Source organism: Moschus berezovskii, chromosome 2, assembly GCF_049115385.1.
Source record: "Moschus berezovskii isolate FMDL1 chromosome 2, NW_MosBer_1.0, whole genome shotgun sequence".
In the NCBI taxonomy this organism is placed as follows: Eukaryota; Metazoa; Chordata; class Mammalia; order Artiodactyla; family Moschidae; genus Moschus; species Moschus berezovskii.
The window spans coordinates 52,477,019-52,491,400 of record NC_142461.1 but is presented as its reverse complement, the minus strand read 5'-3'; the positions used below and the strand labels follow the sequence as shown (position 1 = coordinate 52,491,400).

The following is a 14,382-nucleotide window of genomic DNA, read 5'->3' as shown; positions in this document are numbered from 1 at the left end:
GCAAGTCAGCCAAGGTTATTTTGATTGCTAAATTGGTAATTATCTAGAAAGATCAATGCAGTAGGAATAGAAAGTGAAAGTGAAGTTGCTCAGTCATGTCTGACTCTGCGACTTCACGGACTGTACCTGCCAGGCTGCTCCATCTATGGGATTTTCCAGGCAAGATTACTGGTGTGGGTTGCCATTTCCTTCTCCAAGGGATCATCCCAACCCAGGGATCGAACCTGGGTCTCCTGCATTACAGGCAGACTCTTTACTGTCTGAGTCACAAGGGGGCTTATTATCCAGGAAGATCAATGCAGTAGAAACAGAACTAAACAATATTTATATGAAATTGGAGAGGAAATTATGGTAAAGAAAACAGGCACAGATATATGCAAGAATCCTATTGCATAACCTTTTTATTGTTTAGTTGCTCAGTCATGTTGGACTGTTACCTGCCAGGCTCCTCTGTCCATGGTATTTTCCAGGCGAAAATACTGAAATGGGTTGACATTTCCTTCTCCATATTACATGACTGGACAATTATAATTCTCTTAATTGTGGTTAAGAGAACAAGTCACAGAATTAAGGTTTAAAACAAGGGCTTCTTCTTTGAACATACTTATTTTGATATCCCTGAAAGTCAGTAGGCAGATATGTCTGTTAGGTAGGTGAAGTATGGTTTGGCTTTTTAACAATTTATTTATTTATTTATATTTTATTTTTGGTTGCTCTGGGTCTTTCATTGTTGTGTGCTGGCTTTCTCTAGTTGCAGACAGGTGGTGGTGCATAGGTTTCTCATTGGTTGGCTTCTCTTGTTTCAGAGTACAGGCTGTAGGTGCATGGAGCTTCAGTAGTTGCAGCATGTGGGCTCAGAAGCTGTGGCACACAAGCTTAGTTGCTCCATGGTATGTGGGATCTTCCCAGACCAGGGACCAAACATGTATCCCCTGCATTGACAGGTGGATTTTTATCCGCTGTGCCACCAGGAACGTCCTAGTCTGACTTGTAAAAGAGAGATTAGGATTGGAATACAGATCTTGGAATGTTCATCATGAAAGTCATAGTTGAAGTTGTTGGAAGTGGTAAGATTTCTTTCCCTGTGAGAGCTAAAGTGATAAGACAAGGCAGTCAAAGGTAGAAATGTAGGAAATGTCAGGAAATGGGAAGAATCATCCAGTATTAAAGGCTGGAAAAGAGTGCTATTCAGGAAGAGAATAAAGAGAAGTATTAGTGAAGAGGCTAAAGAAAAGAGAGTTTACACAAGGTGATTATCCTACAGTACAGGATGATTATGAAAAGGCAATATTTGGCAAGTAACAAATAGATGATGACTTTTAAAGCATCTATTTTTAATACTTTTAGATACATAGAAAAGTAGTAGATACTACAGGGAGTTCTTACATAGCCAACATCTAGCTTTTCCTATTAACATCTTACTTTGGTATGATGATCTATTTGCTGCAACTGATGAACCAGAATTGATGCACTATTATTAACTAAAGTCCATAGTTTATTCAGATTTCCTTAGTTTTTACCCAATGTCTTTGTTGTTGTTTCAGAATACCATCCAGTTTATCACATTATAGTCATCGTATCTTAGGTTCCTCTTGGTTTTGACAGTTTCTCAAATTCTCCATGTTTTTGATGATAATAACAGTTTTGAGGAATATTGGCTAGGTATTTTGTAGAATGGTCCTATGTTTTTCTCATGATTTTGGCTGGGGTTATGGGATTTTTAGGAAGGAAGATCACAGAGGGAATGTATTATTTTATTTTTTTATTTATTGGTTGCTCTGTGTGGCATGTGAGATCTTAGTTCCCTAGCCCAGAAATTGAACCCATACCCCCTGCCTTGAAGTCTTAACCACTAGACTGTTTGCAGAGTCCCAGGAAAGTGCCATTTTAATCACATTCTTTCAAAGCTACATACTATCAGCATGATTTATCAGTGTTGGAGTTTTTGATCACCTGGCTGTGTCAGTGTTTGTTAGATTTACCCCCTATAAAGTTACTCTCCCAGCTTCTTTTCATACTGTTCTCTTTAAAAGGAAGTCATTATGTATAACCCACACCGAAGATGAGGACACCCCCTTCTTGAAAACAGAGGATCATATAAATAATTTGCAATTATTTTACTGAGATATTTGTTTATTCTCCCTCATTTTAAAATTTATCTAATTATCTATTTATATCCATATGGATTCCTGGATATTTATTTCATATTTTTACATGTACTCCAAAGCTGTATTTATTTTGTTGTTCAAATTGTTCCAGCCTTGGCCATTAGGATCTCTTTCAGTGACTCCTGTGTCTCTTCTACATAGTCCACTTCAGTGGTGACTTGAGTTAGCCATTTCGTCAGCATGGTGAACACAGGCATGAAAAATCTCAAAGCTTTAAACAAAACAAAACAAAACCCAGAGTGATCTAATTGGATGAACACTGAGGAGTCACTTAAAATTTATATCTGATGAGACTGAGAAATAGTTATGGTCTGTTCTTAGTGCTTGTATATTTAGAGCCCTCCCTTGTGACTCAGCTGGTAAAGAACCCAACTGCAATGCAGGAGACATGGGTTCGATCCCTGGGTTGGGAAGATCCCCTGGAGAAGGGAAAGGCTACCCACTCCAGTATTCTGGCCTAGAGAATTCCATGGACTGTACAGCTTTTATATTTGTTGTCTGCTAACTTTTCCTTTTAACAGAGAGTAATGTGGTAAATGTTAATTATAATGTGAGTATGCCAGAATTTTTGATGTATTCAAAACTTCTCTGTGAATGCCAGCAGTGCGAGATTACAGAGAAAAATGATTTGATTTTAGGTCTTACTTAAATTCCTCCAAAGACTTGATCTTCAGAAATGGTATAAAAATGTTTTCCAGTGAATAGGTAATTTTTTTCACAATGAACATTCAGCAGTAAAGCAATTTAAAAATATTTAGAAGACAAAAGTTGTGTTCATTTTGTTCTCTGATCATTTAAATTAACTGATGACATTTAAAAATTTTACTAGGGTCAAGAGAGGCTTGGGATGCGGTTTGATAGGGTGTGTGGACAAATTAAGGATAAAGATAGAGTATTAGCCTATTACTCCTCCCCCACATACTATTAATCATGTTTCATGGAAGTCATTTTCTACAGCCATTCCATTAGTATTTACTCCATATCTACTTTGAACCAAGCAATGTGCTAGAAACTGAGGATACCACATTGAACAAGCCACAGTCCTGCTAACAAGCAATTGGAGCGCATAGGAGACAAAGATTGGTGTAGACAAGTAAACCTCAAGTGCCGTACATTGCAAGCTATGTGCTGTTTGTGCAAATGTGTAGGAAGTACAGCTGACCCAGAACTGGTTTGGGAAGGAAAAGGGGCAGGAAATTTCATGTGTGTGTGTACATTGCTGCAGGACAAGTAGGAGGTAATCAGATGAAGGAAGGGAAAGGGGTACAGAGGAGAGGGGACACTTTAAGCAAGGAAAAGTATAACTTTTAAGGGAGTAACAAGCAGCAGCAGCAAGTCTTTCAGTTTGGCTGGATTATAGAGTTCTAGAAGTATAATGTGAAGCACCTATGTGATTTAAACATTTTTAGAAGTCACATTAAGAAAGTAAAAGGAATCAGGTAAAAAATTTTAATAATATTTTATTTAGCCCGATATTTTAAAAATCATATCATCTCAGCAATGTAACCAATATGAAAAATTGTCAGTGACACATTTTTACTTTTTTTGGGTACAATGTTTGAGAAATCTAATAGGTGAATTACACTTAAAGCACATTTCAATTTGGACTAACCACATTTCAAGTGCTCAACAGTCACATGGGGCTACTATGTTGGACAGTATAGTTTTAGGGTGAAGTAATAGATAAATCTTCAGAGATAATGTGAAAGGGTGGTGTGAGGATTTGAAAAGTTTTCGCATGGAAGTGATCTGATTGAGTTAGTGATGATTCCCATTTTCACTGCGGAGGATGAATCAGAGGTGGGCTTGGAAAGATGCCAACTAGTTTTAGGCTACTAGTCTAGTTCTAGGGGAGTGACTTGGGTGTACTGAGAAGTAGGAGTCAAGAGTCATAAGGAGGATTTCTCTGGTGGTCCAGTGGTTAAGACCCCATCTTCCAATGCAGGCAGTGTGGGTTCTATCCCTGGTGGGGGACTAAGATCCCACGTGCCTTGTGATGAGGCCAAGAAAGAATGTCGTAAGGAAAGAATGAATTGAGAGAGAGGCAAGACTGACTATTTCACTAATACCTTTTTCCCCCCTTTTGGGAGTGAAGTAGAAAACTACGGGGAAACAAGGGAAGAATGGCAGGATTGGGAGACAGTGTGTTCAATTTGGGACATCTTAAATTAGAGTTGCCTGAGAGATATCAAGTGGAATCTTTATATCGGAAAACAAGGAGACAGATGTCATCAACATATAGTTAGTAACTGAAGCCATGGGATTGGACAAAATAATCCAGGTTGAGTGGGTAAAACAGTAATTCTCAATCCCGATTTCTTAGTAAGAATTACCTGAGAGGTGATTTACAATTCAGATTTTGAGTTTCGTTTCCAAGATGCTGGTTCACTAGGGTAAGGTGGTAAATTGCACTTTTCATAAGAATCCTTATAGTCTCTGATGCTGATACAAGTTATCCTTAGAACTCTCCTTCACAAACACTGGCGTAGAATGATAAATAAGAGGACCCAGAAGAAACTGCCTACATGTGTGTGAGTTTAGAGAACAAAAGACCATGAAGAAGATAGGAAAGGAGTCTCTGGCGAGTTGATAAACTGTCAGAAGAGTGCTGTCCTCTGTTAACATGAATGGGGAGGATTCTTACCTGAAGGGGAACAAAGCTGGTGGTGGGACAACTAGACAGGTTTCTGACTTGTTGGGCAGTCAGTCTGGTAGAAAGGTACCACCCCTCTGGTTACTTTTCATGCTCTGTGTCCTGGGCAAGTCTTCTTCACCTATCATCAGATCCATCAAATTTCCTGAGTATTTGAAGGAGGAAGGGCTTAAACTGCCTGAACAGGAGCAGAGAAATGAAACAATACAGTTAAAGGTGAGCATTCGAGTGAGTAACTAAGGTGGCATTTGAGTAACCTGATAGTGGTGAAAGCTCAGTTTCAGTAAGTGAGTTGAGAAAGTGGGCTGGATGAGTTTGTTTGGGAAAAAAAACAAACAAAAAACCCTTTTTAAGAATCTTGGCTATGAAAGGAAGGAAAGAGAAGTCAGAATGTATAAATATCTATTGTTTACTCAAAAATAATGAGAAATATATGCCCTTGTTTCATTTCTGCTTTGTGGATTGATTTGATACTTTAAAACCTCCATTCATCCTTCATAGAAGATGGTTATTAAATAATATTATTTTGCTTATACATTAAAGTCAGTGAAATGATATTTGGTCATTCTATTACCTCTTATACAAATAGTTGGAATGGATAAATCATTTTGCAGAATAATTATTAATGGTTTGAAAGAAGTGCCAACTTATCATAGGTTGGGGATGGATGAGGGAGACAAGAAAGAAGAAACCAGAAATTTGAACCTGAATTTCTCAGTCTCCTTCTTACCTGTCCTCTACAGGTCAATCGTGTTTCACTGGCAGAACTTGCCTGATGAGCCCCAAACTGGTAAGATTCTGTCATTCTTAATCATGATTAGTCCACAAGTCAATTCACCTGTTGCCGATAAAGACAAGCTCACCAGAACTTCATTGTTTATAGTAATTTGGGGTTACACGTCCCAAATTAGAGTTACAAATCCTCTCTAACTCTTAACACCGTTCCCACTACCGGTTTAATCTAGAACTGACTGATCATAATCACCAAACTTTTCAATTAACAATGCTGTTAAATTGTCATTTAAATTTAACAGTTTAAATATTGCACAAATGTAGTAAATACTTAAACGATGCCCTTTGCTTCCAGTATGGAATGCTAGAAAGTATAAAAATTCAAATGAAATATAAGTAGGAGTATTAGAATTTTGTTATAAATACAGCCGAAAGTTTAAGTTAGATGCAAATTAGTTATTTTTTGTTTGTTTCCTTCAAAGAGGGTGGGTCTATTTTAGAATGGAGCCAAATAATTTTAAAGTCACATCTGCATCACTTTCAAGACATGCCCAGTTTGCCCCACAAATGACCAGTCTAACTATTTTATTAAAAAAATAGGTGTTAGGCACAGGCGTGACTGCATCATATTGGCTGATGTCATTGCTGATCCATTTTGGTTATCTCAGAATTGCTCCAGCTCTAAGGCTATTGTTAGTTTTTGAACTTCTTATTTAAAATAGTGAAAAAATACAGGCTAATTCTGAAAACTTTTATTTTTATTTAAATTGTATTTAAAGAGCTCTACATTTATAAAATCATTAATGTGCCTATTTGGTCCAATTACAATGCTCCATATTTTACTGTTATGGAATTTTTAAACACAAAAGTAGAGAAAATAGAATGAGCACCCATATAACCATCACCCCCTTCAACAATTTATACAGAAATAACCTTGCATTATCTGTACTCTCACTGGATTATTTTAAAGCAAAACTCAGACAATTTTATTTCATCTATTAATTCTCATCTATTCCTCTAAAAGAGAAGAATTATTTTCTTAGGCCCAATTTTATTACTATACATTTTAAAATTAATAATATTTCCTTATTATCAAATGTCCCATCAGTATTAAAAATTTCCTAGTTGTCTCATACTTCATTTTACAACTGAATTCTTCAAATTAGGAACAAACAGGCTCCCATGTTGAAATGCTATATGTTGAATACTTCTTTGGTTATAACTTCAGCAGTCTCTGCAAAACAAAAATGTCACATGATCCATACCTTCTAAGGGGTTATCTTCTCAGTAACTTGCCATATCATGTAAAGAGTTTATAAAATCTAGAAAGCTTTTGATTAACTTATTGACTACTTTTTATAAATAAATTTATTCTCAAGGATTTTTTTTTTGTCTTTGGGAAGAATTTTTTTAGAAAATAATTCACTAAAGTATTTAATGGTCAGTCAGGACTGGCTTCATCATGGCCATGCAACCTGTACAATCACATGGGACCCTATGCTCAGAAGGCTCTGTGCTTGGTATATTGCTCTGTTGTTGCCATCTTGAAATTCTTACTACTTTTGATCAAGGGGTCCCACATTTTCATTTTTCACTGGGCCCCAGAAAGCTTTATAGCTGGTCCTGCTGGCAGCATAAAGGCTAGAAAACATATGTTGTTGTTTAGTTGCTAAGTTGTGTCTGACTCTTTCCCACATGGACTGTAGCCCACCAGGCTCCTCTGTCCATGGGATTTCCCAGGCAAGAACACTGGAGTGGGTTGTCATTTCTTTCTCCAGGGGACCCTCTGGACCCAGGGATCGAACCTATATCTGCTGCCTTGGCTGGCAGGTGCTTTACCGCTGAGACACCAGGGAAGCCCAAAAAACACATGATTCCCAGCTAATGTCTCAAATGAGTTAATAATTATTAGTCTACCTAAATCTCCTACCTATATCTATAAAAAGAATATTAAAATCTAACTAGGCTTCAAATTACTGACAAGAGCAACTTTTGACCAAGCCGGTCTTTTCTTTTTTTACCCATGCAAAACATGGGAATGGGTTTAAGAATACTTTTTCCCATATTTATTGTTTGTTGACCATCAATAATGTAACTTTGGAACATTAATGTCAGCACATAGTAAACACTATACCGTAACTGCTTGTTATGATTATGATTAATAATTATTATCATTTAGTATTGCATTATTTAGTATCTTGGCTCAGCGTAGCTTCTAGATAAGAAGATTTGAAATGCTTCAAAGACAGTCTTTGACAGATACTAAATTAGGAACATAATTGCAAAGAGATTATTTTCTAAGTGATGGTTGGGTGCATGCATGCTAAGTCATTTTAATTGTGTCTGACTCTTTGCAACCTTATGGACTATAGCCTGCTAGGCTCCTCTGCCCATGGGGATTCTCCAAGCAAGAATATTGGAGTGGGTTGCTATGCCCTCCTCCAGGGGATCTTTCTCACTCAGGAATCAAACTCGTGTCTCATGTGGCTCCTGCATTACAGTGGGATCCTTTACTGCTGAGCCACCAGAGAAGCCCAAGTGATGGTATAGTTTTCCAATTTGGGCCTCATTTCACAAGCTCAAATACCATCTGGCCTGACACAGGCAATCAAGCTCTCTGAACAAATTTAATATTACACACATGGATTTCCAAACTTAGGCTTTCTAACCTTTTCTTTCAACCTTTATTAAAAGTTCCAGTAGACACAGTTACATATTGAATCTAGTACCTCATTTAGAGGAGCCACTGTCTAGGATGTAGGGTTTCATCTAGTCTTTGAATGGACTGGCTAGTTCTCCAGGGGTTTCATAGATCTAAGCAAGTTGGAAATTTTTAAGATTCTGTTGACAACTAATTTCTATTTCCTACTCCTTTATGCCTATACAATTATAAAAAGGAAAATTAGACCACAGGAGACAGTACAGGTGATTTATAACATTTCTCTTTGATGATAGCAAAGGTGCAAATATTTCCCAAATGTGCTTCCTATAATAATAAATAATAAAACACCCTAACAAAAAGGTGTAGAGGAAAAATCCCAAATATCTCTGCTACAGAGCTTGGTTATTTTGCAATCAGTATCACCTGGAATGGTCAGATACATTCTACTTACATTTCTAACATCGCTCACAAATCAGATATCTTAAAAAATGTAAAGAACTGGGAAACATACAGGAAGAGGCTCATGCTAAAATCATACTCAAAAGTAGTCACTGTTTGATGTAAATTCTAGAAAGTTCAAGTAAAGACTAATGCACACACGTGATTCTCTGCAAAGTTAATGTATAATGTTTGTTGTGGACTCTCTCCACCCTAAGAACATAAAAGGCTTTCCTCCGAGCACATATTCCTGGTCTCTCTGGAAACACCCCACACATAACTTAGAACAAGAGACACGTGATTTTGGTATTCTTCATGCAGAATCCTCAGTTTACTTGTGCTTCCAATGAGGCAGAGTGAGTGTGAGTGAAGGGGATTTGGTCTGGGACTTGCATAAAGCTGGGAGTGCCATTAGCCTTTTTGCAGCCATGCTGCTGCTGCTAAGTCGCTTCAGTCGTGTCAGACTCTTCAGTCGTGTGACCCTATAGACGGCAGCCCACCAGGCTTCCCCATCCCTGGGATTCTCCAGGCAAGAACACTGGAGTGGGTTGCCATTTACTTCTCCAATGCATGAAAGTGAAAAGTGAAAGTGAAGTTGCTTAGTCGTGTCCGATTCTTCGCGACCCCATGGACTGCAACCCACCAGGCTCCTCCGCCCATGGGATTTTCCAGGCAAGAGTACTAGCAACCCGTATTATCGCGAACACAGCCCTTATCACTCTGTACGGTAATTGTCTTTTTAATTACCTCCCTAACTGGGCTGTAAGCAACTTTAGGTAAAGAATCATATTTTCTTTGTCCTCATTTTCCAGCTATGTAGTGGCCTGCACATCAAAGGAGCACTAACTTTTAGCTATAAATAGTTTCATCCCTTAAAATTTGCCTTTTTTCCCCAAGGTAGCCTTGCAGAGGAGGTTGCTACTGCTAAGTCGCTTCAGTAGTGTCCGACTCTGTGCGACCCCATAGACGGCAGCCCACCAGGCTCCCCCGTCCCTGGGATTCTCCAGGCAAGAACACTGGAGTGGGTTGCCATTTCCTCCTTGCAGAGGAGGTAGATTCATCTAAATCCAAGGACTGAAATGAACCTTTTAATCCCGTAACTGAATTTTTAGTTTAAATCTGCTGGGATATATTTGCCTGCACTCGACCAATTCTTCATTGATTACCACATTAATAGCTCATATATATATATGACTGTGATCAAAGTCATTAACATACACCTGATTCTGCCTAATTTTTAATGACTTAACTAGCATAAATAAGTACTTGAACAATTACATCAAGTCACCATAAAGAGGGGAAAGCTTTCATCTAAATGTATAACCAAATTGGCTAATTAACATTTTAATTTAAGAGACTGGAATAATCTCCCTTGGAATTGATTTTAGCTAGTCAAGCTCACGGAGAAGGCAATGGCAAGCCACTCCAGTACTCTTGCCTAGAAAATCCCATGGATGGAGGAGCCTGGTAGGCTGCAGTCCGTGGGGTCGCTAAGGGTCGGGGACATAACTGAGCGACTTCACTTTCACTTTTCACTTTCCACTTTCACACATTGGAGAAGGAAATGGCAACCCACTCCAGTGTTCTTGCCTGGAGAATCCCAGGGAAGGGGGAGCCTGGTGGGCTTCCGTCTATGGGGTCACACAGAGTCGGACACGACTGAAGTGACTTAGCAGCAGCAGCAGCAGTCAAGCTCAAAGATCAATCAAATGTTCAGATAATAAGTATCTTTAAATGTTTTTATTCTCTATTCCATTTACAATTTTCATTGACCTGTTACATTTACAGCCTGGAAAGCTACCACTTTATGGTTCTACTATTTTTTTTTTTTTAATTACCAAACTTTGCAGAGAAAGTATGGAGATATTCTCAGAAAAATTGGAACCTGCATATAGTATCTAGATAAGAATAAAGTAATATAAGGATTAAGAATATAACCTCCAGAGCCAGACTGTCTGGATTGGGCTTGTGGCTCCAACCCCTTGCTAACTACCTCAGTTTTCTTTATCTATGAAATGGGCATAATGATATCTACCTTGCAGGGCTGTCATAGGAATAAAATTAGTTACCATATTCTCAGTACTTAAAATGGCACCTGGCACATTTTAAACCATACACCTTCATGTGTTTAGTGTGGGAAGAAAAACTGAAATCTAACAGCTTAGAGAAAACAACCATCATTGTAACTGGAATGAAACTTGAATGTGATGAAATCATTAGAGGCTGTAAGTGAGATTTACAAGGAAAAGGGTAAGCATATTAGGTTGCTAACTATTGAGTATTGCCAGAATCATTCCTCACAAAGTATTAGGAAGTTTCAAAAACTTGTAAAGATGTATGCTGGTAAGAAGAGGTGATTTATGGCATTCTATGAAGAATGCAAAACTGGCTTATTCTAATAAAAATAAAATATGATTTGAGCTTTACTTAGAAACAGTGCAAGAAAAATTCAGAAATCCCTACAAGCTTCTTTTGTTTTGACATTTCATTTACTGACTTCCCGTATATTTAGAATTTTGCTGCTTTCTTGCTGTCAGATTCTTAATAAATAAAGATAAGCAGTATTTGTTAAGATAAACCAAGTGTATCTTGGCTTTAAAAGGTGTATTTGATTATTTTCATAAATGTCACTAGTGAAATGAGTCCCATTAATTATCTTGGAAGCCCTAGGCAAGATTTGAAATTTGCTCTCATATGATGACGTTTTTAAATGAATTTAAAAATGACTTTATTAATTTAACTTGTTACACAAATGAACTTGCTTTTAATATTTACATGGTAACTTACTGTTAATTCATTTCCATGTTGATAATTTTTATTAAATTGAACCATAACCATCCACAAATATTCTTCAAATCTGCAATATTCATGTGACTATTTATGTTACATGATAAATACATATTCCTTTGGAATAAGAGTTAAGATTTGGAAAGTTGATTTCCACTGTGCTCCTGGAATTTCAAGATGATTGTCTGTTGGCCTCTAGGGCCTCTTGGTTGATACAAGGGGGTGCTTACCAAGCCTTCTGTTTTTCTTCTTTTTAGTATTCTGTGAGTGAGCAAGGTAGCTAGAAGCAAGATTGAGAAGTTGGCAGTATGTCTGTTTTTCCTCCTGTCCTTTTTATACCACACTACCCTCAAGAATCTGGATAATCAAATTTCCTCCCTTCTTAAAAACTTTCTCTTCAGTAAAGACCTTAAAAAGTATGTTTTCACAGCAATATAGATAAGTAATAAAATGGTAGTAAACTTCCCTCAAAGTCTCTGGTTTCAAGGCCCAGGAATGAAGTTCTAAACGTGGAATTCCGGGGTTAGTGAGGACAACAGAGTAGGTTTGAGGGAGAAGCTTTTCCATCAGTCACATGGTCAAATCTGTTATTGGCCTGTTATCCTTGCTCTAGCACTGAGCTTCTTGCTTTTGTTTATTCTTCTGAGTGGGTCTTCCCCTTTCTCCTAGGCTAGGTCTCATTCCTGTTTTGAAAGGACTTGCCAGGGCAAATCAGAGGCTGAAATCAGAGGTTCTAAGCTTCTACATTATTGTATTTCTCCCAGTAGGGATATCTAATGTTAAGGGTCTTTTGTTCGTATCACAGTGAATTAAAACTAAGGGATCTGGCAAGTCTATTGTTAGCATTATCTAGCAAAGCATATAAAAGAAAACAAATTTTTAAAGCTAATTTTCTACCCTGGCTGGGTGAGTTGCTTGACTTGTTGTTTTGTTTCATTTCTCTGATCTATTTTTATTTCTGCAGAGAAGTTGAAGCTGATTTTATTGAATTAGCCTACCAACTTAAAATGATCTCACTTACCAGGCATGTCAATCAAATGTGTTTCTCACTAGGGTGAGATTGGTGCCTTTCTCCCTGCCTTTGTGTACTCTTTCAAAGTGGTGGGCTTTCTGGAGGAGGATGGCCTTCTCTGTTTCATGAGTCCTGCTCTTTAGAAAGAGACACAAGGGCTTCTGTGTTTCTCTCTGAGAATTTCCATGTAAGTTCTGAGGGCCTGTTTATCTTCACTTTAGGAATGGCAAGGCTTTAGATGAGATAGAGCCATAATTCCTCAAGGGATCAGAAAAAGATGACCCCACAGGCCTCAATTCCCATCCTGACCATAGGGTTGACATGTTTAATGCTACATAGTGTTACAGGCCTTAAAGAACAAGGAGGGAAATATTCCTTTTATATTTCTCTGGCTTTAGATCTAAAGCTGAAGCCTTAATTTCCAGGCTAAAATGTGGAGTCTCTAAAACTGTTGAGTCTAGATTTAGAACATATTCCCGAGATCTTGATTCTCAGAAGCACTCATATTTTTAATAAATTTAATTAAAGGGTCTTAATTTTGTTGTGTATGATGTCAATTTTCTCCTCTACTAGAGGGGAAAGAAAGTTTTATGACAGATTTTCTTTATTCACAGCTAAAGATTGAGGTATGAAGCATGATTCTTATTTCCTTTATTTATTGTAGCTGGTTCTTTTCTAACCCTCTGAGGTGCAAAAAAAGCCATTGGATTTATTATATCTTGCTTCACAAAGGTAGATTAGTCATGCTTGAAATTTTAGATATGTGAAATAAAATTGTGACTGAAGCAAAGCAAGTGAGGGTCAACCATTTACACATAATTCAATACTTTCTCTCCCCCCCCATATTGCAAATCATCTAAACTGTTTTTACAGTTCAGATGAGCTTCTTTATGAATCAAATGAGATGACTGCAAAAAAAATGTCTGACCTTTCAGAAAGTTCCATGATTCTAACATATTAGAAATTCCTTTCCCTAAAACTGATATGAATATGAAACTGATAAAAATAAAACATTATAGTGATATTTTTTCTGCACTTCTCATTGTTTACCTTAGCAGGTGATTTTGAGTAAGCTTACACATCACTGTCTGAGATTCCTTCTCCCAAGGGAAAGCAATATACTAGTTTGCAACTCAGTCATTTTTCCTACATAGTAATTTTCCTCTAAGTCCTGCCCTAATCACTATGCTGATACTTAAGCATATATGAAAGTCTGAGTGAGCATATAAAAGTGGTAGAAGATATAGTCTATTTTCTTAGATTACCCTATAGTTTTATGCAGAGATGATATTTAAAATATATAAAATTAATAGAGCATAAAGACTTATCAATTAAAATAGAAGTCGTTTTTAGCTAGGCATTAACTCTTTAGTTCCTAAAACGTGGGACATCAAGGGAATCCTGAGAGAAAGGGCTGGAACAGGGATGAATATCATGGTGGAATTCAATTCAGCTGTAGCTGTTGAGTAACTTGTATATTTGGTCAATGGTCCTCTGTACCTGTGTGTACCAGCTGGACATTATTAGCCTTGTAAATACATAATTGGCAACATCCATTGGATTATCGAAAAAGCAAGAGAGTTCCAGAAAAACATCTACTTCTTCTTTATTGACTATGCCAAAGCCTTTGACTGTGTGGATCACAATAAACTGTAGAAAATTCTGAAAGAGATGGGAATACCAGACCACCTGACCTGTCTGCTGAGAAATCTGTATGCAGGTCAAGAAGTAACAGTTAGAACTGGACATGGAACAACAGACTGGTTCCAAATAGGGAAAAGAATAGGTCAAGGCTACATATTGTCATTCTGCTCATTTAACTTCTATGCAGAGTTCAGTTCAGTTCAGTCGCTCAGTCGTGTCCAACTCTTTGCGACCCCATGAACCGCAGCACGCCAGGCCTCCCTTCCATCACCAACTCCCGGAGTTT

General features: G+C 37.6%; 1 protein-coding gene across 1 annotated transcript in view; it reads left to right on the top strand.

The window, feature by feature from the left end:
* The first annotated feature begins 5,592 nt into the window (after positions 1-5,592).
* SLC39A10 (solute carrier family 39 member 10) overlaps positions 5,593-14,382 on the top strand; it is an 84,175-nt gene continuing 75,385 nt past the window's right edge. The window contains exon 1 of the mRNA XM_055397154.2: positions 5,593-5,611. The gene's annotated coding sequence lies outside the window, so the exon portion shown is untranslated. The remainder of the gene's footprint in view (positions 5,612-14,382) is intronic.